Source organism: Chrysemys picta, chromosome 3 (genome assembly GCF_011386835.1).
Source record: "Chrysemys picta bellii isolate R12L10 chromosome 3, ASM1138683v2, whole genome shotgun sequence".
Classification (NCBI taxonomy): Eukaryota; Metazoa; Chordata; order Testudines; family Emydidae; genus Chrysemys; species Chrysemys picta.
The window spans coordinates 131,902,940-131,928,120 of record NC_088793.1 but is presented as its reverse complement, the minus strand read 5'-3'; the positions used below and the strand labels follow the sequence as shown (position 1 = coordinate 131,928,120).

The window sequence follows — 25,181 nt, the reverse complement described above, 5'->3', positions numbered from 1 at the left end:
AAAGAAAAAAAAGAATGTGGGAAAGCAATGTCGGTCATAATTATCATGAACCATCTGACTTGTATTAGGAGATGGAGGGCTCAAAGTGTGTATCTACTCTCAAAAGTGTTACACTCCAAAGTAACACTGGAAAATGGTACCACCTTACTAAGATCTGTTGTCTGTATACATTCAATCATATTTGCTTGTTTTAGTGAACGAATTTTTACTACCGTTCAGTCCTGCAGAACACAGGTTTGGGCGAGTGGACTGGATTCATGTCATATAAGCTTTTCAACCAAACTGTTGCATTCTAATTGGAGTGTAACCTGTGCAAGCCTCAGGGCAGACTGTCAAAAAGCAGGGCATATACCCCAAACTGGCTGTATGTTCTATAATTAGATTTCACCAACCCAGTAAAAATGTGAACTCCTGAAGCGCTATAACAGTCTTACCATGGAGTCACAGACAGTCCCCTTGGGCATTCCACTCTATCTTCCCACCCAGACAAGATGAACTTTGGCATGGTCTTCACTGGTGGGGGGGGAAATCTATCTAAGTTACGCAACTCCAGCTACATGAACAATGTAGCTGAAGTCGACGTACTTAGGTCTACGTACAGCAGTGTCTTAATTGAGGTGAGTCGACTGCTGATGCTTCCCCGTCGACTCTGCCTGTGCTCCCCCACCGGTGGAGTACAGGAGTCGACGGGAGAGCGCTCGGGCGTTGATTTATCGTGTCTAGACTAGACGCGATAAGTTGACCCCCCCCGGATCGATTGCTGCCCGCTGATCCGGTAGGTAGTATAGACATACCCTTAGTGACAGTCAGTTACTGTACACTGGAGATCACACAAGATTCAGGTTGTTTCCAGCCACTTATCCCAGGTAAATTTGTACCTCACATCTCATACCAAAGACATCACTTGTAGCTAATCCTATAGGAAACCAACTAAGGATTTACTAACTAGGAAAAAGGAAATGCGTTATCAGGTTAAAGCAGGCAAACATATATACATGAATGAGTTTGTCTGTTTTTAAAAGGTGACAGCATTGTAGTCATCTGTCAGCACTGAATGTCTTTTAGGGTTAACCCAGGTTTCTTAGCTTCTGTTTCCTAGCTCCAGCCCTGTGAGAGTCCAAACAGCAAAGAGATGACAGATTTTCTTGTTCACTATCTTTGTCCTTCCTCCATAATTCAAGCTGATGAGATGAGCTCTTTTGCACGTAGTCTCTTCATGATGTGTGAAGGGGCAATTAACAGTCTTTGTATTGTGATGTCCCACAATGGCCCATTTCATTTTGATAGCCTTCTTAATGAGCAGGAGATGATCCCTTCTGACAGTTTGACAGTTTCAGGGCAAATGTTTTTAGTTATAAAACAAAAACTTAAGTATTACTTTATAGCACATGATAAAGATATGTGAGATTAATGTATACAGCAATTTACAAGCATTTCATAAAGCCTAAACACATTGTTTTAAGTTCAGTAAACATCTTAACCATACTAACACACAGGTTTTGTTCAAATACACAAGTGGTTTTGAGCAATGAATTTGTCAGTGCTTGGCCAAGGCCTAAAGCCTTGGGAAGAGCTGGCACCTGGTCTGCCAGTGTCACACCATTGTCTTCAAATTCTGCCATCAGTTGCATAAGTGCAGCTTCACTAAAGAGCAGAATTTGAAGTAGGAGTTGCACAGATTTAATTAAGAACAGCATTTGGCCTGTTGTATCTTTATCGCTGGTGCTGATGAATAAGCCATCTCTCCACCTCTAATGTGAGATGAATGAGGACAGGAGCAAGCAATCATTGAATTGGTCACTGTTAGCAGAGGTACTGGACAAATGAAGTATACTGAGAAGTACATAGTGATATCCAAATATATCTTGTACTGAATGTGACAAATGGCAATTTCCTGCAATGTTCTGGACAAACCTTATTGAATTAAGTTTATGTATAATTGTGGGCTGGGGATTGTATGTAATTCCATGGGGAATGGGGACCACAGCCCCCCAGAAACTAAGAACAGTGAGGCAAATTCACTCAGGTTATAAGACTTCCAGAGAGCTACCACCACCTGTTGACAGGCTCTCATGTATTAGTTTGAACTGGATTCTCCAAGGACTACTAGACAGAGTAAGGATTTTTGGATAAATAGTCTGAGTTTAAACTGACTCAGGGCTCTCATTTTGATCCAGCAACCAGACAGGACCTTCTATCAAAGGGAGGGTCCTAATCCTTAGGTAAGGATTGGAGGGACTGACACTGACTAGAGCCCTTGTTGAGAGTAAGAGGATGATATCTGGTAATTTATTAGCATGCAAGTAGGTTCTTTTATTGTTTAACAGGTTTTCTCTGTAATGCTTTTACCTTAAGAATAAACGTGCTTGCTTAGAAAGAGCTGTGTGGTAACTTAGCTGTGGTAATTATGCTGTTTAGCATCTCTGAAAAGAATAGTAAAGCAGACTGGCTTAGGCAGCCTGACTTTGCTGGGGAGGTCACAGTAGAGGCAGGGAACTGTGCCGTGTGGAAATACCCCAGTCAGAAGGGTGAGAGATGCAGATCTTAACTTGAGAGGTGACAGCTGAGGAGCTGGGAGCCTAGAGTGGGTACCTTTGCTGGACCATGAGGGGAAAATACAGGTGCAGTTGCCCTGGACTGTAACACTGGATATCAGCTGAAGTGATTTATAATACTAATTTTTATACAACCCAAGAAAACGTGGGTAAGCTGTGTAAGTATAAATAAAGGCTTAAGCTATAGGAATTATGGAGGTGCTTTCTGTGGATAAACATGTATAAGCAGGACTGTAAAGGTAATAATGGCTCTTAATTTAGTCAAGATAATTAGGGTGAGCCTCTTTAATTGTGTAGAAAGGTAACAAAAACAGACCTGTAATTCTGTTCCCAGTTCTTAAGAATGGATTATCCTATCGTATCAAATCAAAACTGTAATTATTCACATTTGTTTTATCAGGCTAAAAATTTTCTAATTTAAAGACACCCTCTCCCAAGAAAAAGTCCAGCGTTATGGTCCTCATAGGGGATCACGTATTAGTCCTCTCAGTATATACTTTATGGGCTAGATCAGTGGTGGGCAACCTGTGGCCCGTGGGCTGCACATGGCCCATCAGGGTAATCTGTTGGTGGGCCGCGAGACTTCCCGCAGCAGCTCCCATTGGCTGGGAACGGCGAACCGCGGCCACTGGGAGCTGCGGGCGGCCGTGTCTGCGGGTGGTCAATGTAAAGAAACTGTCTTGCGGCCCGCCAGAGGATTACCCTGACAGGCCGCATTCAGCCTGTGGGCTGCAGGTTACCTACCACTGGGCTAGATCCTAGGTCATGTTGAAGTCAATAACAGATTTCCCATAGATTTCAGTGACACTAGGATCTGGGCCGATATACTTTAGGTTGCACTTTCTTGCACTGAAAAGACATTAGGCTAGTGTCTTTCCTCTGTAGTCACATCAGTGCAGGGATTCCTTTGTTCTTGATCAGTTTCAGTTTTCAGGTACAAATTCCTTTAATATGGCCAAATTACATTAGCAACATAAAAAGAGAGATCCAGTTCCTTGATAATGACTAAAACACAAGGCTGAATTTTCCTCTTTGATGAGAGAGTGCAAACTTAACATTATCACAAATAGTAAATTAAATGCTGCATGTTCTTAGAATGAGTTTGAATACCAACTGAACTGTCTGTTTTTACTTCTTGTGAGGGGAATGGAAGCAATTCAAAGATGTTATTCAGGGTGGGGAAAGAATATTTATAGTTATCTACTAAGTTCTGTATGATGAAATTAATATGGAGAGGAAACCCAAGGCATTTCTCCAAATCAGTAAGTAAAGCTCAATTACTTGCCTTTTGCCAATTGAAAATTGTGCCGCTTGCCTGAGGTAGGTAGTCTGTGGCTGTGGGGAAGCTATGGTATGTTGTGTGGGCTGCTGAATGTGTGTGGCTGTTACCACTAGCCTTTTTTTGGTTTTACCATTTGTCACTGATGGTATCAACAATAAGACGAGGACCTTGTCTACACTTGCACGTTACAGCACTGTAAAGGCTCCCCCAGCGCTGTAACTCACTCCTCGTCCACAAGGCATTTGCAGCGCTGTATCTCTGTGGTTGCAGCGCTGCATGTACTCCACCTCTCCGAGAGGAATAGTGAGTATTGTGCTGCCGCTGCGGCGCCTGTGTGGCCGCCCAATGCGCTGTGAATGGTCTCCAGAATTATTCGGCAGTGTCCCACAATGCCTGTTCTAGCCACTCTGGTCATCAGTTCAAGCGCTACTGCCCTGGCCTCAGGTAATCAACCATGTGACCCACCCTTTACATTCCCCGGGAATTTTAAAAATCCGCTTCCTGTTTGCTCAGCCCAGCGTGGTGTGGAGTGCTATCAGCAAATCTTTCCAGGTGACCATGCCTCCATGTGCCAAGCGAGCCCCAGCATGGAGCAATGGCGAGTTGCTGGACCTCATCAGTGTTTGGGGGGAGGAAGCTGTACAGTCCCAGCTGCGCTCCAGCCATAGGAATTAGGATACCTTCGGGAAGGTATCAAAGGACATGATGGAAAGGGGCCATGATTGGGATGCCCTGCAGTGCAGGATTAAAGTGAAGGAGCTGCGGAGTGCCTACCGCAAAGCCCACGACACAAATGGCCGCTCGGGTGCTCCCCCCGCGACCTGCTTATTCTACAAAGAGCTGGATGCGATACTTGGGGTTAACCCCACCTCCACTCCGAGCACCATCATGGACAATTCAGAGCCGGTGGTGGGGGGGGGGGGGGGGGGAGGAGGAAGAGGTGGAGGAGGAAAACGGGAGTGATAGTGGTGGGCTGGATGGAGACACCCCAGAATCCCTGGAGCCATACAGCCAGGAGCGCTTCTCGAACCAGGAGGAAGGTAGCATGTCGCAGCGGCCAGGTACTTAGTGGAGGACAAACAGAAGAGCAGGTTCCCGGTAAGCGTGTTTTTTTTTTTTTTTTTTTTTTTTTGGGAAGGAATTTTTTCGGTGTGGGCTCTTTGGGAGAGGAAGGTTAGGCATGCATGCCTAGATGCGGAATAGTGCATTGATGTGGTTTATGACATCGCGGTAATCGGCCTCGGTAATCTCCTCGAATGTCTCATCCAGAACGTGTGCAATGCTCTTGCGCAGGTTTATTGGGAGAGTCACCGTGGTCCTTGTCCCAGCCAGGCTAACTTGTCCGCGCCACTGTGCCGTGAGGGGTGGGGGGACCATTGTTGCACACAGTCAAGCTGCATATGGACCAGGGTGGAAGCCACATTGCAATAGAAGACCCTCCCTTGCTTCCCAGGTCACCCTCAGCAGTGAGATATCGTCCAGGACGAACTCCTGTGGAAAATGTTGGGACAGTGTTCAGTGTAAGTGCCCCCTGAAGCTGTTGGCTCTCCCCAAGACATAGAAACCCAGAGGACAGTGCAGTCCTGAAACAATCAGTCCCCCTTACTCACGATTTTGAGGCTCCCATGGGATATGTGTGCTCTGTTTCGGATGGGAAAATTATGCTATTGTATAGACCCTGTGTGTTTTCTACTCCTTAAATGCGGGGGGAATCATTACTCTGTCTGGTATAAACAATGCTGCCTCTGTTAAATGTTGCATTTTGCCTATACAGCTGCATCAACCTTGAGACCTCAGCCGTCCCTCTTATCGCCTGCTCAGAGACTGCAAAGACTCAGGAAGAGACCACGAAAAAGCAAAGAAGACTGCCGCATCACTTCTTGCAGCATATCTATTAAAGAGAATGAGAAAGCACAGAACTGGAGGGAGAGAGAAAGCAGGATCTGCCAGGAAAACGCAATGTACCGGTGGCAAAGCACCGCGCACCGGCAGCAAAGCACTGATAGGCTCATAAGCATCCTGGAGCGCCAAGCAGACGCTATCCAGGAGCCTCAGAGGTCCATGCCTGAGTGAAGCTTTCACCCTTCCCGTCACAAATATTATGGAGGGCACAGCACGCGGATGTAACCGCGGGGATGCTGTTTTCGGCCAAGTCCAGCTTCCCATACAGAGATCGCCAGCGGCCCTTAAACGGCCAAAGGCACACTCCACAGTCATTGGGCTCTGACTCAGCCTGTAGTTGAACCATTCCTTGCTGCTGTCAAGGCTCCCTGTGTAGGGTTTCATGAGCCACGGCATTAATGGGTAAGCGGGATCTCCAAGGATCACAATGGGCATTTCAGCTTCCCCTACTGTGATCTTCTGCTCTGGGGGAAAAAGTCCCGGCCTGCATCTTCCTGAACAGCCAAGTGTTCCGAAAGATGCGTGCGTCATGCACCTTTCCGGGCCAGCCTATGTTAATGTCAATGAAACGCCCATGGTGATCCACAAGCGCCTAGAGAACCATAGAGAAATACCCCTTCTGATTAACGTACTTGGATCCTAGGTGGGGTGGTGCCAGAATAGGAATGTGGGTCCCATCTATCGCCCCTCCACGGTTAGGGAACCCCATTTGTGCAAAGCCATCCACTATTTCCTGCATGTTACCCAGAGTCACGGTTCTTCTGAGTAGGATGCAATTAATGGCCTTGCAAACTTGCATCAACATGATTCCAACGGTCGACTTTCCCACTCCAAACTGGTTTACGACCGACCGGTAGCTGTCTGGAGTTGCCAGCTTCCAGATTGCAATAGCCACCCGCTTCTCCACTGGCAGGGCAGCTCTCAATCTCGTGTCCTTGCGCCGCAGGGTGGGAGCGAGCTCCTCACACAGTCCCATAAAAGTGGGTTTTCTCATCCGAAAGTTCTGCAGCCACTGCTAGTCATCCCAGACTTCCATGATGATGTGATCCCACCACTCGGTGCTTGTTTCCCGAGCCCAAAAGCGGCCGAGAATGGTAGCGTAAGACCAGCCACTGGCATTTTATCTACAGCATGGTTACTACAGATCAAGAAAACAAGCTGGTTAAAATACCACCTGCCTGGTGCCACTTGTACTGCTGCTGGAGCTGCAATGGTAGGGAATCTTAAGACTAGAATCCACATTTGTTTTATTTCTTATTTAAACTATATCCCCTTTTTCCATTAAACTTCGCTGAATCTGCTGTGATTAGTAAGCAAATTTGGCAAGCAAACAAGAATCATGTCAGAAAGCAGAGCCTGAATGTGCTGTGCTCTCAATCATGCTTTTCCCACAGTTCTATTTACTTTGTTAAAATGTTGTAAAATGTTTTTGAGACACAAAAATGGTGCAGAGGAAAGTTTTTGTTTTTTTTTATTAGCAATGTTTCCAAAAAAAAACCATCCAGTCCCCTGTAATTACAGATGATCAGAAAATATATTCTCCCCTTCTCCCTCCCCCCATCACTGAAAATTTCAATTTATCAGTTAAAAAAAGAAAAAAGGTTACTCGTGCTGTGTGGGAGAGAGTAAGAATTCCCCTTAATCCTTAGTAAGAATCAGAAACTTTATTTGTTTTACTACTGCTACTTGTAATAACTGTATCTCTACCTTGAGTATCACTGTGGGAATGAAACTGAAGTGTTCTTCTTTGAGTGCTTGCTCATGTCTATTCAATATTAGGTGTGTGTGCTCGCCACATGCACTGGTGCCGGAAGTTTTTCCTGCAGCAGTATCTGTAGGGGACCGGCTCTGGTGCCCTCTGGAGGGCGCCCGCATGGCACGGTATAAGAGGTGCCGTCGGCTCCCCCCACCCTCAGTTACTTCTTGCTGCCAGTGACAGTGCTGGAACATCTGCTGCTTCGGTTAGCATTGTTTCCTGCTCTGTTCTTGCGAACTTTTAAGCCCTGTAAAATAATTATACATGGTTAGTAGTTTTCTTAAACTCTCCGTTAGTCCCGAACGGGACCTAGCCGGGTGTCAGGACATGCCCCGGTCCTCAGGCTTTAAGCCCTGTGATCGCTGTGAATGGCCTATGCCAGTCAGTGATCCCCATACCAGCTGCCCAAGGTGCTTAGGCGAAGGGCACATAAGTGACAAGCGCCGTATCTGCAAGTCCTTCAAAGCTAGGACGAAGAAGGAGCGTGATATCCGCCTAAGAGCACTCCTAATGGAGTCGGCACTCACTTTGGCACCGGAGCAGCTGACTGACTCCGCACTGAGCACTGTGGCCTCTGTGTGCAGTGCAGCCCCAGCACCGTCCACGAGCCACTGGTCTCCCTCCATGGCTCCGGTCAAGAAACTGAAAAAGACTGTGAAGGGAAGATCTCCTACCTCTTGCAAGGGAAAGGAGAGAGCGGGGGCGTGAGCCAAGACCTGTGTCAGGCAGCTCAACATCCCTCTCGGGAATTCGGGCCTCAGCTCAAGTCGAGCGGTGCAGCCCATCCCATGCCTTGCCTGCAACTCCAGATAGTGATGCAGGCCCCGGCCAGCTTCAGGTGCCATTGAAGCCCTTCAAGCAGCTCAGGAGATCCTGACACTCCCGGTGCTGCCCTCACTGGCTCCTCAGGTACCCCGGTCTTGGGGAAAACCCGCGTTGGGACCTATGCGTGTGTCCCTACCTCAGCAGTACCGTCCCCCATCAAGAGGGACATCCTGCCAGCGTTTGCCCGCCTGGGCTTCCAAGAAGGAGTTCCGAGTGATCCTCGATGAGGGCATGAATAGCCAGGGCAGCCCTCCAGGTGGCATCAGACGCTGCTGCCTGAACCATGGCTTCTGCTATCTCCATGTGGCTAGCCTCTTGGCTGCTCCTCTCTGTGTTGTCCACCGAGGCTCAGCAGTCAGTGCAGGACCTGCCCTTCGACAGCCAGGCCCTATTTACGGAGTAAACAGACAGCAAATTGCATGGTCTCAAGGACTCCTGCACCAGCATAAAAACTCTGGGTCTCTACGTCCCAGCCCCGGCGCGTAAGCGGTTCAAACCGCAGCAGCCGCAGGGCCGGGGAGTGCGCCTCAGCAGGACCAGCCCCATAAACGAGCCAAGGGCTACAAGCACTGCCTGAACCACCCGTCTCCACCCTCTGCCCAGTTGGGCTTGACCCGTAATAAACAGGGGACCGAACTGTCGTTTTGAGGGTGTGCCTGAGGGCGACCTACCAGCCTATTCCCTGGATCCATCCTTCCCTGTGTTCTTCAACTGCCTTTCCCTGTTCCTCCCTGCTGGATGGCTATAACCTTGGACTGATGGGTCCTCAGCACAGTAAAACAGGGTTATATCCTCCAGTTCCTTTCTACCCCCCTTTCCCACCTGCTTTCTCCATCCCTCTTCAGGGACCCCTCTCACAAGAGTCTCTTCGCGAAGGAGGTAAAGGAGTTACTACAGCTGGGTGTGGTGGAAGAAGTTCCTCTCGAGTACAGAACAAGGGGTTCTATTCCGGGTACTTTTTAATCCCAAGGCCAAGGGCGATCTATGGCCCATCCTGGACCTGCAAGACCTCAACAAATACTTAAATAAGTTAAAGTTCCACATGGTTTCCCTGGCTTCTATTATCCCCTCCTTGGATCTGTGAGACTGGTATGCCGCCCTCGACTTGAAGGATGCATACTTCCACATAGATCTTTCAAGGGCACAGATGCTTCCTCTGGTTTACAGAGTAGGAAGCCCTGAACCAGACTGACTTACCTGGCCAAGTGGACGAGGTTTTCCCACTGGGCGTCCAAGCATGGCATATCTCCCTCGCGTTCTTCCATACAGGCTGTCCTAGACAACCTGCTCCATTTGCAGAACCAAGGCCTGGCACACTCTTCCATTAGAGTGCATCTCGTGGCCATCTCCGCTTTTCACCTGCTGATCCAAGGACAGATGGAGTTTTCCCATGACATGATGGTCAGATTCTTGAGAGGGCTCGAGAGACTCTTCCCGAAGGTACGGACTCCTGTCCCCCAGTGGGATCTTAACTTGGTCCTCTCTAGGTTCACCGCCCCACCCTTTGAGCTGCTGGGTTCCTGCTCCCTTTCCCACCTGTCATGGAAGGTCACGTTCTTGGTGGCAGTGACGTCAGCAAGATGGGTCTCTGAAATTAAAGCCTTGACCTCAGAATCTCCATACAGGGTCTTCTACAAAGATAAGGTTCAGTTGCAGCCCCACCTGGCCTTCCTGCCAAAGGTGCTCTCCACCTTCCATATGAACCCCAGGACATCTTCCTCTTGGTGTTCTGTCCCAAACTACATAAGACCAGTGAGGAGAGGCGTCTTCACGCCCTGGACATCCAGAGGGCCTTGGCTTTCTACTTAGAACATACCAAGCCTTTCTGAAAATTGACTCAACTCTTCATCGCTACAGCAGATAGGATGAAGGGTCACCCGGTGTCCTTGCAGAGGATTTCCAATTGGATTACCTCGTGCATAAGGACCTGTTACGACCTGGCGGGGGTTCCACTGCCGCAAATTGTCAGAGCCCACTCAACGGGTGTGCAGGCGTCTTTGGCGGCCTTCCTAGCACACGTCCCTACCCAGGACATCTGTAGAGCCGCAACATGGTCCTCTGTTCACACATTTACTGCTCATTATGCCATCACTCAGCAAGCCGGAGACGACGCTGGGTTTGTCAGAGCTGTGTTTCAATCTACATGTCCGTGAACTCCTACCCACCTCTGGGGTACAGCTTTGGAGTCATCTAATGTGGAATGGACATGAGCAAGCACTCAAAGAAGAAAAGACAGTTACCTTTTCTGTAACTGGTGTTCTTTGAGATGTGTTGCTCATGACCGTTCCACAACCGCCCCCTTTTTGCCCACTGTCGGACTTTCTGGCAAGAAGGAACTGAGGGTGGGGGGAGCTGGTGGCGCCCCTTACACCGTGCCATGCAGGTGCCACTCCAGAGGGCACCAGAGCCAGTCCCCTACGGATACTGCTGAGGGAAAAACTTCCGGTACCGGTGCATGTGGTGAGCACACAGACTTAATATGGAATGGACATGAGCAACACATCTCGAAGAACACCAGTTATGGAAAAGGTAACTGTCTTTTACCATACATACATTTTATCCTGTTGAAAAGCAACATGGACTGATGTCAGAATCAGTGGGCATCCAAGGATTCTCAAACTTTTTCGTAGTTTGGACGACATCGTAGAAGTGTCCCACTAACCAAGTCTCCTGTCAAGCAACAATCACAACTTCTATGTGGCAGCTTCAGCAATTACTGAAATGGAAAAATATTAAGAAACAAAATGTTAACTTATTTTTAACTCCTTGCTGAGATTTAATAACTGGAAATAAGAATTGGTACTAACCCCATATGACCATCCTACTATCCATGGACAACAGGGGTTTGATAGCGGAAGTGTCTGTCACGCATGAGAATGATGCAAGTAGTAATTGTGGTTTCACTTGTATTGCATTTGTCACTTGAGACCTGAATCCATGTCAACGGAACGAAGGTTTTCCCCTCATTGATGCATTGTCTTTTGTATGCTTGAATTGAAATGTACTTTTCACCTTATAATAAAAAAGCAAATTCTATTGTTTTAAATAGGCTAATTATTTTTGCTTGCTTTTTTCCTATTACAGTTGGAGTCATTTCAGTTCATTAGCTAAATACTAATTTACACCATCACCTAAATATTTTATAATCTTCCATATAAATACTGGTTTTATATTTTATTTTTTTCAAACAGCCTAGAGCTTCAACACATCCTTAGAAAATTTCATTAGCAGGTCCCATGTTCTTTCTGTAGGACTGTTGTTTGATATTATTTTTTACTATTCTGTGTGTAGATAACTAGAATGCAGCATCATGAGTGTTGGGCTTAGTTTATATTTATTTTAGGACATGCAAATAACTTGTTTCCTTTTCTTGATGAGTTGGAGGGTGGGGGTTGCCTTTTTCATTAGTCTGTTCAGAACATGGCATGGTTAATTGCTTGGTCTTTTTAAATTAAAAAAAAAATGCCTAAGAGAAGGCCTGACCTGGTCTTGGCCACGTTTTGTCTAGGGCTCTTGTATTGCCAAGAGAATATTATGTAACTACGTTACCAGGGGAAATTATTTGTTATAATTAAGTGTGTTAAATACTGTTCTGCTCTAGACTCCTTGGGCATAATCTCCACTCTATTATATTTCTAAAGAAAAAAAAAAGTCACTTAGAGTATTAAGGATATTCATGAGTTTTGCACGGTCATAGTTTGAACATGGCAGCTCTCATGAGGTTACACTGATGTGAGCCAAAGTACTCTTATGTCCTGTTCAGAGGAGGTTGTGCGTTCCTCCACTGTTGTCTGCTCCAATTAATGGTTATTTGTGTTGACTGTGTAATAGTACAACTATATAATATGGTACAGTTTTTCTCTATACAAATACATAGAAATATAAGTATAGGTAACTAGTTTAACGCATAATGCCTGATAGCTGTTTGGGTGAAAGAGGCTTGCATATCAAATTCTAATGGAAAGTTGGTATAAGTTAGTTATATATTGTGTGTTCTAGAGTGAAATTTTCTAGAGGAGAAAAAATGTGCTTGGTGTTCAGTAATATAGTCCACCGCTCCAAAAATATAACACCTAGAAAGTAGTAAACTAAACTGGAACATGGACACAATTACTGCTGTTTTAGTGCTTCATATGCTGACTTCTGAGTTGACTTTATGAGCTGTTCTAAAAATATTTTCTCTTGGTGTCAACTTGCTGTTTTTAAGCATTTGCTTAATGTGCCAACTGCCTGCACTGCTGTATTTTTAATTGGAAATTGTCAGGTACCACCTCTTCTCTTGCTTACTCGTTTTTGCCACTGGCATCACAGTTTTCCACTTGCTTGCTTTACTGTGAATACCATCAAGGATTTCTGCCTCATTTAATAACTTCTACCCAAGATCTGCTGTTCCATCTGTAAGACATTCATTAACATTTTTCAGCATCAGCACCTTCACAACCTCACATCCTTTCATTTTTCCTTTTCATGTAATTGATTTCCGAGGTACTGCAAGTTTCCCATTGCTCTACTTGTAAGATTGGGGAAGGTAGGGACCCCCTCTTGTTTCCCTGCAGTGGTGCTCCGCTGTTTGGTATTTCAGAGTTAGTATTAGTTTCACTAATATTGCCCTTGATAGTCTGATTTTCCTTCATGTGCTCCTCTCTGAGCATCAGCAGCCATGAGCTGGGAAGGATGTAGAGAGATGCAGTGGGCAGAAAATGGTCATTTATGCCTTGGCAGAGGAATCCCTTAATGCCACAGGAGTACTGTGTCTGCAGGTTCTTTGCTTCTTGAATGTTTTCTGCTCCAGCTCCAAATGGACCTTTTTCATCATTAGGAATAAGTGATGTGGCAGGCTGGTAAATTGTAGGAAAGCTATCTTTTTTTCATTAGTTTATGCTGAATGGCTTGTGTTGCATAATGATGCTCCACAATGTTATGTACAAGAAACCTGGGCCTGATTTTTTTTCACCTCACCTACTAGTGTTCTCCTGAACAAAGTCCACCCTGAAGTCTGACTTTTTTGTTTTCCAGTTCCATTCATTATACTACAAACTACAGGTAATGGTAGAGCTACGAATAGAACTCTGGTTCCCAGTCTTGTTCTTTCTTTATTAGATTATGGAAGTCTGTATACCAGCTACACTTTAATAGATGAACAGTGTCTATTACTTGTCTTCTATGAGAACTTTGAGTAAGCAGGCCAGTTCTATGTGTATTATAACCTTCATCCATAGTGAACCTGTTAGCTGAATTTAGCAAAAATCTCTGGCTGACTGCACAACTGACTTAAAACATTATAGTAAAAAACTGTCCTTCGACACTTTCGCTTCCCTCTTGGCAAGGCAGCTTTTGAATATGTTCCTCCATTTGCAGTGGATTGTGATAGAAATGGCTGCAGCATGGATATAGTCTGGTGAGCTGTGCAAGAGACTTGGAATTAGGAGCTTTTTCATTCTAATTCCAGTTTTGCTGGTGACTTCCTGTGTGGCTTTGAAATCTTGTTTTTGGTTGGTTGTGTGTTGTTTTTGGGTGTTCTGTGAAATGGAGATCACATCACCTAATTATCTACTGCTTAAGGCAGAGGTGGGCAAACTACGGCCTGGGGGCCACATCTGGCTCTCCAGACATTTTAATCTGGCCCTTGAGCTCCTGTTGGGTAGGGTTACCATATTTTGTGCCTCCAAATGGAGGACACTCCACGGCCCACGGCCCCGCCCCCGGCCCCACCCAACCCTGCCCCCTCCCCAAAGTCTCCGCCCCCTCCCCTGCTTCCCGCGAATATTTGATTCGCGGGAAGCCTGAAGCAGGTAACGGGGGTGTGGGGGGAGGAGGCGCGGCCCAGGCTGGCCCCCCGGCGTTTCCAGCCTGGGTCGGCTCGGGCCCTGGGGTGCCGGCCCCGGCCGACCACCCCCGGCCCGCCCAGCACTGCCGGCCCCCGGCAACCCGGCGCACCCCCCGGCTCCCCGCGGGCCCGGCCGACTGGCTCCCCGCCGGCCCGGCTGACCGGCTCCCCGGGCCCGCGCCCCCGGCTCCCCGTCCGGCCCCGCGCCCGGCCCGGCACTGTGACCCTGGCCCGGCACTGCGCCCCTGGTTCCCGGCCCGGCACCATGCCCCCGGCCCCGCACCGCCGGCCCCGGCCGAGCACCACCGAGCCCTCCCGATTTTCCCGGACATGCCCGGCTTTTGGGGATTTCCCCCCAGACGGGGATTTGAGCCCCCAAAAGCCGGACATGTCCGGGAAAATCCGGACGTATGGTAACCCTACTGTTGGGAAGAGAGGTCTGGCGCTTGCCCCGCTCCGGCAGTCCAGCCGGGGAGCGGGGTTGGGATCTTGTCCAACTCCGCATGGCTCCTGGAAGTAGCAGCACGTCCCCACTCCGGCTCCTATGTGTAGGGGTAACCAGGGGGCTCCACCCACCCCCAAGCGCTGCCCCCGCAGCTCCCATTGGCCGGGAACCACAGCCAAAGGGAGCTGCAGGGACGGTACCTGCGCACAGGGCAGCGCACAGAGCCGCCTGGCTGCGCCTCCGCATAGGAGCTGGAGTGGGGGCATGCCGCTGTTTCTGGGAACTGCTTGAGGTAAGCGCTGCCCGGACCCTGCCCCAACCCTGATGCCCCTCTCGCCCTCTGAATCCCTCGGTCCCAGCCCAGAGCACCCTCCTGCACTCCCAATTCCTCATCCTCAGCCCCACCCCAGAGCCTGCATCCCCAGCCGGAGCCCTCACACCCTCCTGCACCCTAACCCCATTTTTGTGAGCATTCATGGCCCGCCATACAATTATTTCCATACCCAGATGTGGCCCTCGGGCCAAAAAGTTTGCCCATCCCTGGCTTAAGGTGATTGTGGGGGCTAAATAGCCAATGTTTGTACTTTGCTTTGAAGACGTAAAAGAACTATAAATATTAACCCAATATTGTTAATAGATTAAAAGAAGGGATCATTAGGTCACAATGTGATCACCTGTATAACAGAGGTCATAGGACTTCCCTGGATTAATTCTTGTTTGAGAACGCCTGCTCTAGTTCAACCTTCATTGTACTGCAACACCCCTTTGACAACAAAAAATACTACACAACCCCAGGAGGGGGGACCAAAGCCTGAGCCCACCTGAGCCCCAGGCCGCAGGGGCCAAAGCTGAAGCCCAAGCCTGTAACCTGAGCCTCCCCACCCAGAGCTGAGGCCATTGGGCTTTGGCTTTGGCCCTGGGCAGTGGGGCTCAGGCTTTGGTTCCAGGCCCCAGAAAGTCTAACGCCAGCCCTGGCAACCCCATTAAAATGGGGTCGCAACCCGCTTTGGGGTCCCGACCCATAGTTTGAGAACCCCAGAAGGCCTATATTTTAGAAAAACATCCAATCTTGATCTAAAAATTGCCAGTGGTGGAGAATCTACCTCAACCTTTGGTAAATTGTTCCAGTGGTTAATTTCCCTCACTTGTTAAAAATGTACACCTTATTTCCAGTCTGAATTTGTGTCGCTTCAGCTTCTAGTAGTTGGATCTTTTTATACCTTTGTTTTCTAGATAAAAGAGCCCTCTATCAGATTTTTTGTTTGTTCCTCATGTAGGTACTTGTAAACTCCTTAAATTTCCCTTTGTTAAGCTAAATAGGTAGACTTAAGGAGCACAGTCACTATGACCTGTTTTCCAATATTTTAATTATTCTTGGGGGTTGTGTCCTGCACCCTTTCCAATTCATCAGCATCTTTCTTGAACTGTGGATACTAGAACTGGCCACAGTATTCATAGAGTATTTATTATTTGGGTTGGAAGGGACCTCAGGAGGTCATCTAGTCCAACCCCCTGCTGAGGACCAATCCCCAACTAAATCCCCAAATGGTCCCCTCAAGGATTGAACTCACAACCCTGGGTTTAGCAGGCCAATGCTCGAACCACTGAGCTATCCCTCCCCCCTAAAAAATTGAGTCCAGCCCCCTGCCTTCACTAGCAGGACCAAGTACTGATTTTTGCCCCAGATCCCCAAAGTGGCTCCCTCAAGGATTGAACTCTCAACCATGGATTTAGCAGGCTCAAACCACTGAGCTATCCCTACCCCCCAGTATTCCAGTTCTATAGAGGTAATATAACTCCTTACTCCTACTTGATAGTCTCCTATTTATACATTAATGAGTTGCATTAGCCCTTATGGCCACAGTGGGAGCTCATGTTTAGCCAATTATCCACCATGACCCCCCAAGTCCTTTACAGAGTTACTGCTTCCCTGTAAGTATGGCCTACATTCTTTGATCCTAGATATGACTTTATGCATATTGTTTGCTTGTGCCCATCTTACCAGGAGATCTAGATCACTCTGTTAGTGACCTATCCTCTTCCTTAGTTACCTCTACCCCAATCTTTGTGTCATCTGCAAATTATTACTGAAGAAACTGCTAATGTAGTAAAAGGAACTCTGACTTCTTGATAATCTTTATAGGTAGTATTTATAATTTAATAGTTTATTTTACAGCACCCAGGAGTGTGGGCAGCATCTTGCAACACACACAAAAAGGCATGGTGCTGGCCCCAAGTTTCTTAAACTGATATTTTACATAAAGGTTGTAGCAAGACAATTAGGGAGCAGTTCGGAATGGGGGCAGGGAGAGAGGGGGTTATCAACAATAGGATTGACCCTACTAATACAAGACAATAACTTGAAGTAAAGTTACTCTTTTGTTTTTTTTTAAATAAAATGAATTCTTGCAGGTTTCAGGCTAATTATGGGTCTTGAGGGATTTTAATAAGAGGATCTTATGGACCAATTTAGGAGAGGCTTGCTGTGCCTACAATGCTGAATGGAAAAAGGCATGGAGATATTTTTTAGGGAGCCTAGATACAAAGTTTGTTTGCTTCCCCATCTGTCTTGGTGCTTACGGTTTTTATCACCAGAACACCTCACAACATCAGTGCATTTTTATTTTCATAATATTATCTTCATTTTACAGATGGTAAACTTAGGCACACAGTAGTACAAGGTGCATAAGAAGAGAAGAATCTAGGAATTGAGCTCAGGTCTCCTGAGCCCCTGACCAGTGATCTATCCACTAGAAAAGAAGTGGTTTCAGACCCTCATCTCACAGCTTGATTACTTTGTTTTTAGCTGTGTGGACAAAACAAACTAAACAGACCATAGCAGTGTTGTGGAGGAAGAAGTGACAGGATCTAGACATGATCCATATGTGAGGAAGGAGGAGGGAATGAAGAGAACTTCCATAATAGGGAAGGTGGTGGTTTGTTAAACAGTGACAGAGTTGAGTGATGAAGATTCCAGAGGAAAGATAAGAAATTTGAAGCTAAATTATCATAGTTTCTTATTAGCTACTTATTGTGTGGATGGTAAGGAGACCCAAGTTGAAATGATGGGCAAATCTTTTCCACTGATTCTTCGTCATCCAACTGATGCATTCAATATGAGGCACAATTCCTCTCCCATTTGAAGAAGGAAGTGCAGAGGGTAAAGTAATCTTCAACTTGTATTTCCATAATTAAATTCAGCACAATAAAACCATGCAACTTGGAAAAAAATTTCTACATTCGAAATGTGCTAAAACCACCCCATGGGTGCTTAATTGCACTTAAGCGCACACAAGTTTAATTGAAAGAAACAACAAAGTGGTTGCCCTTTAGCCACACAGCAGTCTGTTCCAGGTTGTTTCACTAACTAATATATTGTGCAGTACATATCATGTCAGTTTCACTATTTATCAAGTATACGTCATTATCTAAAACATAGAAAGGACCCATAAAACTCAGCAACTAACTGTGCAAACAAAAACTAAATGGTTGTCAGTTTTTAACATATAGCTATATGTACAGCATATAACTAATCACTTTCAATTAGCAAATTCTTACTTCTTTTATAAGTAGCCAGGCTTCAGTGATATGATTTGCTTGGCCAGGTCACTGATCATGTAACGTATGTCAGTTCAGCTTTGCATGAATGCGTTGCTTCCCTGGGGAAAATGGGCATGGTATGTCTTATGGTAACTCAGTGAAAATTTAAAGCACAAATAGCAGTAGGTTGCAGTTTAAAGGATGATATGAAGAGATTCTTGTAAATGATCATGCACATATGTCATGTTTGTTGTAGTGTACGTTCAGTAGTTAAAATATGTGCACGGAAATCATGCAAAGTGAAATACACACAGACAATCAAATACTAAGAATTCAAAAATATACATAAGGAAATAAACTGTCAATCATTCAGGGAAGAGATTTTTAAAAAACAGTGATCTGAATTTTGTTAACTGAAAATGGCTTTAATTAAGATTATTTGATTTAGTGATTTTGTAATAATGCTAACTTTCAAGATCTTTTTTTAACAGATGTAAACATATTACAGAATAACTTATTTTAGTTGCACGTGCCTTTTTACAAACCTATAGAAGTGTTTTTTTTCCTGTCTAATGCTTGCAATAGAGAATTGCAAGGCCCTGATAATGATCTTACATCATGATAAAAGGTTACATAAATGTATCTTGGCATTTTACAAACTCCATTTAAGTAACTGCCTAGCATGAAGTGCCTAGCATCGTCAGACCAACTAATGTTAGCACATCATAGGATTTGTGTGGGTGGGTGAGTAAGGTTATTCATATATTCATTTTAGTGGTGGAACACCAAGAGAAATCTCTAAATGGAAATTCCAAGGAGGGTTTTAGTTATACCGTGTCTAACTTGGAATTTGGCCTGTAGGATTGCCAACTGTCTGATCACACAAACCCAAACGCTCTTGCCCCGCCTTGGAACCGCAGCCAATGGGAGTTGCGGGGGCGGCGCTTGCAGGAGCGGTGCAGGACCAGGGTAGGCAGGGAGCCTGCCTTAGCCCCGCTGCGCCACCGCCCGAGGTTGGGAGATGGGAGCAGCCACCCAAGCTTCTCGCCCCCCCCCCCCCCCCCCCCAGCCTGGAGCCGGGGAGAAGGGGCAGCCATCCAGACTTCTCGCCTCCCTGAGCTGTGAGACTCCAGGCAGCAGCCTGTCTGAGAATGGGGAGCTGTTGGCAGCCAGTCTTGAAATTGATAAGACGGCAGCCAATGTAAGTAACTACACCAACATAAGCGCTGTGCCTCTCATGGAGGTGTAGTTACTTTGTCGGTGTAGTAGGGCACTTACATCAGTGGGACAAGGCTGCAGTGTGTACACTGATAATTCAGTTAATGTAAGCTACCTTATGTTGGCCTAACTTTAGTATAGACCAGGCCGTAGTCCTGAAACTGCCTCTGCATAGGCACAGGAGTAGAGTTGCCAGGTGCCCAGTTTTTAACCGGAATGCCCGGTCGAAAAGGACCCTGGCGACTCCAGTCAGCGCCGCTGACCGGGCCGTTAAAAGTCCAGTCAGCAGTGCAGTGGGGCTCCGTGCAGCTCCCGGAAGCAGCAGCATATCCCCCCTCCGGCTCCTATCCGTAGGTGCAGCCAGGGGGCTCTGCACGCTGCCCCAGCCCCAAGCGCTGGCTCTGCAGCTCCCATTGGCCAGGAACCGTGGCCAATGGGAACTGCGAGGGCAGCACCTGCAGACGGGGCAGCACGCAGAGCCACCTGGCTGCGCCTCTGTGTAGGAGTCAGAGCGGGGACATGCTGCTGCTGCTTCCAGGAGCTGCTTGACGTAAGCACCGCCTGGAGCCTGCCCCCCACCCCAGCTTGGATTCCTCCCCCCTCCCCCCCAAACTCCTTGATTCCAGCCCAGAGCACCCTCCTGTACTCCAAACCCCTCATCCCCAGCCCTATCCCAGAGCCCGCATCCCCAGCTGAAGCCCTCACACACTCCGCACTCCAACCACTTGCCCCAGCCCAGAGCCCCCTCCAACACTCTGAACCTCTCAGCTCCAGCTTGGAGCCCCCTCCTGCATCCCAAATCCGTCATCCCTGTCCCCACACCAGAGCTTACACCCCCAGCCAGAGCTTTCACCCCCAACCCCCTTCCCCAGCCTGGTGAAAATGAGTGAGTGAGGGTGGGGAGAGTGAGCGACGGGGGCGGGGGGAATAGAGTGAGCGGGTGCGGAGCCTCAGAGAAGGAGTGGGGCCTCAGAGGTGGGGCAGGGCAAGTGTGTTCGGTTTTGTGTGAATAGAAAGTTGGCAACCCTACACAGGAGTCTACCTGCTGGAGGCAGTTGCAGGATTGGGAACTGAACAGGCAATGTGCACACAAATATTGGGGTCTGAGAATGAGATGCAATAAAGGTGACTGATCAGATGGTGAAGTTCTCTGCTTGTCTTGTGATTCCCTATTTTTTACTCCATTTTCTTTTCTCTCTCTCTCCTCCCTTTTTGTAGGGTTACCATATTGAACAAATAAAAAAAGAGGACCCTCCACAGGGCCTGGCCCCGCCCATTTCCCACCCCCAGCCCCGCCCCAACTCCGCCCCCTCCCACTCCCAGCCACGCGAAAAGGGCTGCCCGAGCGCTACCGGCTTCACGGTTTGCCAGGCAGCCCCCAGACCCTGCGCCCCCAGCCGGCGCTTCCCCAGCACAGCTGGAGCCCGGGAGGGGAAGCGCCCAGCCGGGGGTGCAGGGTCTGGAGGCTGCCCGGCAAACCGTGAAGCCGGTAGCGCTTGGGCTTCGGGCAGCCCCTATGCCTCCGGACCCTGCGCCCCTGGCCGGGCACTTCCCCTCCCGGGCTCCGGCGGCGCAGGGTCCGGAGGCAAGGGGGCTGCCTGAAGCCCATAGCGCTTGGGCAGCTCGGCTCTTAAACAGAGCCGAAGAGTCAGGGGAGGAGCAGAGCAGCTGCGGGAGGGGAAGTGCCCGGCCGGCATTTTCCGGGACATGTTCGGCTTTTTGGCAGTTCCCTCCGGACGGGGGTTTGATTGCCGAAAAGCCGGACGTGTCCGGGAAAAAACGGACGTATGGTAACCCTACTTTTTGTATCTGTTGGCAAATAAAATAGGAAAACTCGTTGGTCTTGTGTATGGTATGGTGGCTGTATACTTCTGTTTTGCTTCACACTGAAGCATACTGCTATTTCCTTAATTCTGTTGCTCTGTTATTCTTGGTCTGTGCTTTGGAAAGAAGCAGCATGTTCCCTCTGAAACCAAACTTGAAGAATTACAATAGATGCCTTGTATAAAACACCTGCACAGTAGGAAATGAAACAAAACTTTCTAGCTCTCACTGCTGCATGCCGAGTTTGCTATTGTGGTTCCTGCCAGTAAACAAAAGCAATCAGTTAACAGAGTGGAAATAGATTGTTTACAGGATGTTTTCTGTATGAAAGGAAGGAAAAGTGCCTTTTACGGAGATCAGTCCATTGTGTTGGGGATATTGCAAGTTAAATTAAGTTTAGCTTTCTGGTTAAACTTAAAGCTCAGTGGTTTGAACATTGGCCTGCTAAATCCAGGGTTGTGAGTTCAATCCTTGAGGGGGCCACTTAAGGATCTGGGGCAAAATCAGTACTTGGTCCTGCTAGTGAAGGCAGGGGGCTGGACTCAATGATTTTTCGGGGTCCCTTCCAGCTCTATGAGATAGAAATTAGCAGCAAAATACATGTAATCATTTCAGCTCTGTTTTTGAGAGAGGTTCTGAGCAACCCATGTTAACTGTTGAAATCAAAGGAGTTGTTGGGTATTCAGCCTCTGTCAGGATCAGTCCCCAACCACTACATTTGTGTTTTTAGAACTTGATTACCTGTAGACAGTGCATTTTTAAAATAAAAACTAGGAATTTGTAGCGCGTGAGTATCTCAATACTTTATGTAATAGTAAAACCACCTTGAAAATGTCTTATTTATTGCTTCAAATTGCTTTGCAGGGCCCACTTTCCAGCTGGCAACCTTTGAAATACAATCTCCTTCACTACCACACACACACACACAAATAAAAAGCCATAGTCAGATTTTCCCCAAATAATGGCTTAAAGTTCATGGAGTATGCTTTCTTTAGTTTGGCATGACTCATAAAATATATTAAATGTGATTCTGGTTAGAAATGTAGTGGTAATTCTTCATCAGTGAGTTTGTCAATGTTCAATTTACAAGTTAAACTATGTCTTCTTTTATTTTTCCTAGCAGCCAACTGTATTATTTCAATCCATGATTAATCACATGATGTTCATTCTGTCTCTTTTGTATCCTCCGTAGCACCCGCCATCATTATTACCAGCAAAGATTGTGGACTTACTAGCTTTGAATTCTGATGATGAAGCAATAAGCATTATAAAGTAAGCAGACTTTCTTGAAGATCTATTAACTGGAAGTGCAGACAATAATAAAAAGTTCTAATAGTAAAATAAGCAGGTATGACACAGGCATGCATGGAGTAGATATAGTCCTTGACAAGGTGAAATTTTTAGTTAAGCATTTTTCTACTATAACATTTTAAAGTGGAAATTCTACTTTTTATGTCCATTCTTCTACTCCATGTCTTAAAAGCATTTAATAGTTGTACATCGTAAAAACACCAAAATATATAATTCGAATCATGGCAGTGAAGATGCTAAAGAGCAGTTTGCTTAAAATATAGCTAAAAGCCAGAAATTCTAGCATAAGGCTACCAAAATATAAATTAGACTATATTTTAAGAAGCAATGTATCATGGTAAGAATGAGTCCCTTTTCCCCACACGATTGTTCCAGTGCTCTGGACGGAAATCCTAACTCCCGAGTGTTTCTACCCAAACCAGTGAAAAGTGGCGGGGGCTGGGTTTTTGTTTTTGGAAACTGGAATTGAAAGTGTGCACTCTCCTGACATGTTTGATGAATGGACCTCAGTGGTGCTGTTGCTAAAACTTTATGCCTCTTAATTCCCTGATTAAAGTTATTCTAGAGTTTTATATAAAAGGCATTTTCTTAAGGTCTGAAAAGGAAGGAGTTTGTTTTGTTCAAATCTCAACCTATATGCCATGCACCCTATCCTCTTATGTTTTATTCTTTTGTTGAATCCTGCTGTTTCTCACTTTCTAGTTGTGGCTCTAAAGCAAGTATATCTAATGCAACCTGGGGATCCAGGATGTTTTGATGTTCTACTACAAACAGTCTTAAAATCACTTTCAAGAAGTCATCCAGACATGTTTTCTGCCTGTTTTCTAACTCTCTAGGCCTTTCTCAGGGTTTTCCCTCAGACTTTGTCTACACTGGCAAGTGAAAGACAAAACTTTTGTTGTTCAGAGGTGTTAAAAAAACACCACTCTGAAACACAAAAGTTTTGTCGACGACAGGTGCCGGTGTGAACCGCGCTTTGTCGGCAAGAGCACTCTCCGGCCGACAATGTTATCTCTTCTCGTTGGGGGTGGAAGTGTTTTTGTCAGTGGGAGAGCTGTAGCGGAGCAGCCGTGAGGGTACTTTTATTTCAATTGTAGATGTTTATCAATATTCTGAGTAAGGGATTTTGTAGACCAGTCCTAAAATGTTTGTGGAACACTAAACTTAATCTAAAGTAGTTAATTCCTTTTCTTTTCAGTCATACCCACTTAAAATAAACTTTCTTTCTCAGGAAGTATTCTGGATGAGTTTTAGATAAGACTTTCTCCACAGGTTAGAATATTTAATGCTTGTCTCATGGTTGGCAGTCTCATAAAAAGCTACATAATCTTCTAAATACTACTTCACCAGATAATTAATTGATACCATTTTCTAGCACAAAAATCAGCAATCTAGGAGCCTTCTTTGAGATTTGAGGCACATTCTAGAAGTATGCACTGAATGGAAAAACCTCAACATATCATGTAGGAAGGAGGAAACTTGCTAGCCTGAAACATTTAGAAATCAATGAGTCATGGCTAAAAAAAAAAATATTGTCTTGAAAATCATACAATTAAAATAAAAAAGGACTTCTATCTTAGCCTTCTGGCATCTGAGCCTTTAGAGTAAATTCAAGTCATGTTTTCAAGCTTTTTCTCCAACTATGAGGGCTAGGGACTTACCCAAAATGACAAAAAGAGGCAAAAGCTGAGATTCTCATGTAATTACATGCCTCTAGGATCTGGGGCTTTCAGAGAAACCTCAAGCACTGCAAGACTTATGGTACAATTGGGAGCGTTTGCAAAACTGCATTGTGGTCATCTATGCATTCTTTTTTAAGCGTTGCAAAACTGTGTTGCTATATTGTATTGGAAACAAATTTTTTAGGAACATCTTTTAAACTGCTCTCAATATGTTTTAAGATGAAGATGTCTATTACATTGTATACAAATATATTATTTATGTCGGGGTGAAAGTAGAAATAGGGACTTACTGATACAGGGCTGGGTTGGGGCCGGCTCTGGCCAGGGCTATTTAAAGGGCCCAGGACTCCCCTGCTTCTACCGCCCTGGCCCTTTAAATAGCCCCCGGAGTCCTGGGGTAGTGGTGGCGGGGCTCCGGCGGCTATTTAAAGGACCAGAGCAGTAGAGGCAGAGGGAGCCCCGGCCCTTTAAATAACCCCCGCTGCCGCTACCCCAGGGCTCCAGCAGCAGGGCTCTGGCTGCAATTTACAGGGCCTGGGGCTCCAGCCGCTGCTGGGAGTCCCAGGCCCTTTAAATTGCCGCCTGGGGAAGCCGGGCCGCCCCAGTACGGCGCACCAGCTCTTGCTGGCTTACTTTCACCTCTGATGTATGTATAGAGATAAAGCTGTTTCTTCTGGGAAAATAACTTTTGAATTCAAAGCTAATTGACCAGAGTTTATAATATCTTTTTAGTCTCAGGTTAATTCTATTTTGAGAGGGTTTCTCAGTGGTCTTTTTTTTTGTTTTGTTTTTTTGTTTGACTCATGCCGACTTTGTTTTCTTTATTTGTAATGACTATATTTACACTCATGTTCACTTTTATTACTCTCCCTATATGGTGATTGGGTGATGGTCACTGTTTGCTATTTCCCATGAATTGTAATTTCTGGGAGCAGTGAATCGTATTGCAGAATTAGTTTTCTTACCTCTGATTTTGTTTTCTCTTACTAATTTGAACAGATCCTCCCTATGCTT

General features: G+C 46.4%; 1 protein-coding gene across 31 annotated transcripts in view; it reads left to right on the top strand.

The window, feature by feature from the left end:
* The window catches only part of SIPA1L2 (signal induced proliferation associated 1 like 2), a 242,514-nt gene that overhangs the window by 35,267 nt on the left and 182,066 nt on the right, over window positions 1-25,181 (top strand). For all 31 annotated transcript variants that reach the window (XM_065589006.1, XM_005291210.5, XM_065589013.1 and 28 more), the window contains one exon: window positions 22,367-22,446. The gene's annotated coding sequence lies outside the window, so the exon portion shown is untranslated. The remainder of the gene's footprint in view (window positions 1-22,366; window positions 22,447-25,181) is intronic.